The sequence below is a fragment of the Suncus etruscus genome, chromosome 10 (assembly GCF_024139225.1).
Source record: "Suncus etruscus isolate mSunEtr1 chromosome 10, mSunEtr1.pri.cur, whole genome shotgun sequence".
NCBI classification, from domain to species: Eukaryota; Metazoa; Chordata; class Mammalia; order Eulipotyphla; family Soricidae; genus Suncus; species Suncus etruscus.
In genome coordinates, this window is record NC_064857.1 from 7,328,534 (window position 1) to 7,333,049 (window position 4,516).

The 4,516-nt window shown below is 37.4% G+C and overlaps 1 non-coding gene across 1 annotated transcript; it reads right to left on the reverse strand.

The window, feature by feature from the left end:
- Window positions 1-3,185: 3,185 nt before the first annotated feature.
- On the reverse strand, window positions 3,186-3,345 carry LOC126021030 (U1 spliceosomal RNA). The gene has a single exon (XR_007499652.1). It is a non-coding gene; the product is annotated as a U1 spliceosomal RNA (small nuclear RNA).
- Between the last annotated feature and the right edge of the window lie 1,171 nt (window positions 3,346-4,516).

Genomic DNA, 4,516 nt, shown 5'->3' on the forward strand with positions numbered 1-4,516 from the left:
ACCAAAACAAAAACAATTACTGAATGCAGGTTATGCACTTAATTCTTTCAATGTAAATGTCTCAACCCTGTAAATAATTTTCCTTTACACCTTTTCTCCCAAATCCAGGAATCAACGATCAGAAAGGCTGCATTAATTAGTTAAGGAATTTAAGACACCACAGTATTCTCTAACCCAGAATTGAATTATCCGTAAAGGCCCGAGGCTTATCAAAATAAGCTTTACATATCCACATTTGAACTATAACCTTCACTTAATCATCTGTAAGACTTCTCCTCAAAAGGAAATTTACTTGATATGTGATCCCTTTGTGTTTTGTATACATGTTAATAAGTATTTTAATTAAAATATATGTTGGAAAAATGACATTGACATAGATGTATTTATAAATAGAAAGGAATCACTTTCTGCAATTCACTGTTTATAGAGACAGGCAGTCATATATATCTTTTGTGTGTGTGTGTGTGTGTGTGTGTGTGTGTGTGTGTGTGTGGTTTTTGGGTCACACCTGGCAGTGCTCAGGGGTTATTCCTGGCTCCAGGCTCAGAAATTGCTCCTGGCAGGCACAGGGGACCATATGGGACGCTGGGATTCAAACCTATGACCTGCATGAAAGGCAAACGGCTTACCTCCATGCTATCTCTCCGGCCCAAAAATACCGTTTTTGTTTGTTTGTTTGTTTGTTTGTTTTTTGGCCACACCCGTTTAACACTCAGGGGTTACTCCTGGCTATGTGCTCAGAAATCGCCCCTGGCTTTGGGGGACCATATGATGGGACTTGCTGGGGGATCGAACTGAGGTCCATCCTACGCTAGAGCTTGTAAGGCAGACACCTTACCTCTAGCGCCACCTTCCCGGCCCCTGTCATATATATCTTATGTAGTTTATATCACTACACTTCACAGATGCTAGTTATTTAGACCCAAACTTCGGTTATCAGTAACAGAGATCTGAGTGAGAGCTAGATCAACAATCAATCACACACAAATGAAAATTCTCAAGGGAGGAGAAACCACAAAGATGATAAATAGAGAAAAAGTTCAGTTATTTTTTTTCTATTCTATATCAGTGGCCAGAATTATTTCCCCTGTGACCCAAAGGAAGGAAAGAATTCAAGGTTGATCATGTTTTCTACTTTAAAAAGGAGGGAGAGTTACCACAAGAGACTGAGATGAACAAATGTCCACTCTTAGAACTAAAATGAACTGGACTGCCTCAGAAACTGGACTCCTTGTATGTAGTGGGAACTGAAAAGTAGTTAGAGAAGTCTTAGAGATGATATCCTAAAAATATCATGTAAAATAAATTTGGAGATATTAAGAGCAAAAGATCCATATAATTTCAAGGAAAATTATTTAACTCATACCATGATTTAATAATAAGCAACATTATTTTTTTCTAATTAAAATTTCATCTTTTGCTTTACTAGTTGTACTTCCCAAGTCAGAATCACATCAAATTCACATTTTCCATGCTTAAAAATTGTGAATGGAATTGAGATCCTCAAACAATATCCATGAAATATTTGTAATTTAAGTTGAAAACAACATCAATTAGTCTTTAAGAAAGGTTCATGTGGCCCAGAAAGAGAGAGTACAGACACACATCTTGCTTGCAGCTGACCCTGATTCTGTCCCTAGCAACATATGGACCCCCAGCATTGCAAAATACAGTTCTGGAGGTCTCATTAGCAGAATATTCCACAGTACAACCAGACTTGGGCACCATCATATTTTCAACCCTTGATAGTCTAACCTGGTAACTCAGAATTAAAACAAACTGAAGAGTATCTTTTTTGTTTATTTAGTTATTTAGCTAGTTTTGGGACCACACCCAGTGACACTCAGGAGTTGCTCCTGGGTCTGCTCTCAGAAATGGCTCCTGGCAGGCTCAGGGGATCATATGAGATGCTGAACATTGAACTTGGGTTCTTTAAGTGTCATCTGCCTACAAGGCAAATACCCCACTGCTTTGCTTACCCTCCATTACATGAATAGTATGTTAATAATAAAAACTTAAAAATGGAATATCATCTTGATAGAAACTGAAGAGCATCTTAATAAAAATGGTTATAAACTGAATAGTATCTTTCACCTAAATATTATTTTTTATTTTTGGGGGGGAAGGGTTATATTTATAGCTGGAAATAATCAGAAGCCTCATGGCAATAAATTCAAAATCACTTCAATTACTGCTCAGGGGATCAGATTTGGTACAAGGGAAGCACCCTTGCACTATCTTTCTGGCTCTTGAAGGAATTGTCTAAACACAAATAAAAATAGCAACTAATATCTAATAACAACAAATAATGTTGACATACTTTAAATATACAGTGAAAAATAACTTTACAATATTTTTGTAGCATTCCTGTGCCAGGCTATTTACTTATTCAGAATTAGTAGTTATTTCCTCTTTAGAGAAGTTGTTTGAATACAAACTGCAAAGCCAGGTTTAGCTCTAACAGTGAAAACACACCACAGCAAGCCAGTGTTTAGCTCTAACAGTGTTGATGAAAACTGGGCTCCTGATATTTGCGTTCTCAAAAAGTGGGGGCTATCATATGAGAAGTGTGAAGCAGAAAAGAACAAGAGTTCTGATTCCATGATTCACCAACTGTGGTTCTATCCATGTGTTAACATGTTCACCCATTTGTATACACATTCGATAGACACCCATGAGCACATTCTATGTACAAAAACTTAAATATGACACAGTTTTGCTCTGATAGACTATTTTAAATATAAACAATTGATCATAAAAATCCCAATAATGTACAGAGGTAATAATAATAGTAAGAGAGATAACTATACTGACAGGAGGGAGGGATTCAAGCTGACAGGATGTCAAGGTGAAAAGATCTAGGTTGACAACACAGACCAGGATAAAGCAGTATTCAGGTATATAAATCATAATTCACAAAACACAAAGCCATAAACTGTAAAGGTGAATTTAGAAATGTTTGGACAATATTTATGAAGAATGTATGAAAAAGGCACCATGAACTCATTGTGTGGTGGTATATGCATTTAAAGCAGTTGTATATTTTTGTAAAGGACTGTTTTGAAATTTGTTGTTGCCTTTGGGTTCAGGGTTAATTCTGGCTCAGAACTCAGGAATTACTCTTGATGAAACTCAAGAGACCATATGGACTGATGGAGTTTTTTTGTTTTTTGTTTTTAATTTTTTTTAGCGCGAACACAGTCCCCCACTACCACAAATTATGCAGTTCGAGTTTCCCACATTTGGGGAAATCGCAGGGGTCAGCACACCCGGAGTGCAATGGGTGAGCCTCGCCCTGGGGAAACCACCTTCGTGATCATGGTATCTCCCCTGCCAGGTCAGTATCATGTGCAAAGCAAGTGCCCCAGTACTATCATTCCATCCACAGTTTTAAAATTTTAGTATTTAGTGAATTAAAATGTTGACAAGCAAAAATTCGCTATTTTAATAACATTGTTTTAGATTTATTTATAACAGTGAAACATCGCTTTTCTCTCTACCCAAGACTTTAAAAATCAAATACGAATGACAGCATCTTCTTCAAAGTTATCTTGAGAAATTTACAATGAAGTTAGTTTCCTTAGAACTAGCAGCCCTCCTCACTATTATAACTCAGGTTTTTTTTTAATTTTCATTAGTTAACATTTTTTTTAATTTCTCTTTTACCTTTATTTAAACATCTTGATTACATATATGATTGTGATTAGGTTTCAGTCCTGTAAAGAACACCCCCTTCACCAGTGCCACATTTCCACCACCAATGTCCCCAATCTCCCTCCATCCCACCCCACCCCCACCTGTACTCCAGACAGGCTTTCCAGTTCCCTCATTCATTCACATGATTATGGTAGATTTCTGTGTAGTTATTTCTATAACTGCACTCACCACTCTTTGTGGTGAGCTTCATGAAATGAGCTGGAAGTTTCAGCCCTCCCCTCATTGACTCTGAGGATTGTTGCAAAGATGACTTTTATTTTTCTTAAAACCCATAGATGAGTGAGACTATTCTGCATCTCTCTCTCTCTGTCCCTCTGACTTATTTCACTCAGCATAATAGACTCCATGTACATCCATGTATAGGAAAATTTCATGACTTCATCTCTCCTGACGGCTGCATAATATTCCATTGTGTATATGTACCACAGTTTCTTTAGCCATTCGTCTGTTGAAAGGCATCTTGATTGTTTCCAGAGCCTGGCTATTGTGAATAGTGCTGCAATAAATATAGGTGTGAAGAAGGGGTTTTTGTATTGTATTCTTGTGTTCTTAGGCTATATTCCTAGGAGTGGAATCGAATGGGAACTAAAGTTCTAGATTTTTGGAGGAATCTCCATATTGCTTTTCATAGAGGTTGGACTAGAGGGCATTCCCACCAGCAGTGAATAAGAGTTCCTTTCTCTCCACATCCCCGCCAGCACTGATTGTTCTCATTCTTTGTGATGTGCGCCAATCTCTGTGGTGTGAGATGGTATCTTCATTGTTTTGATTTGCATTTCCTGATGATTAGTGATGTAGA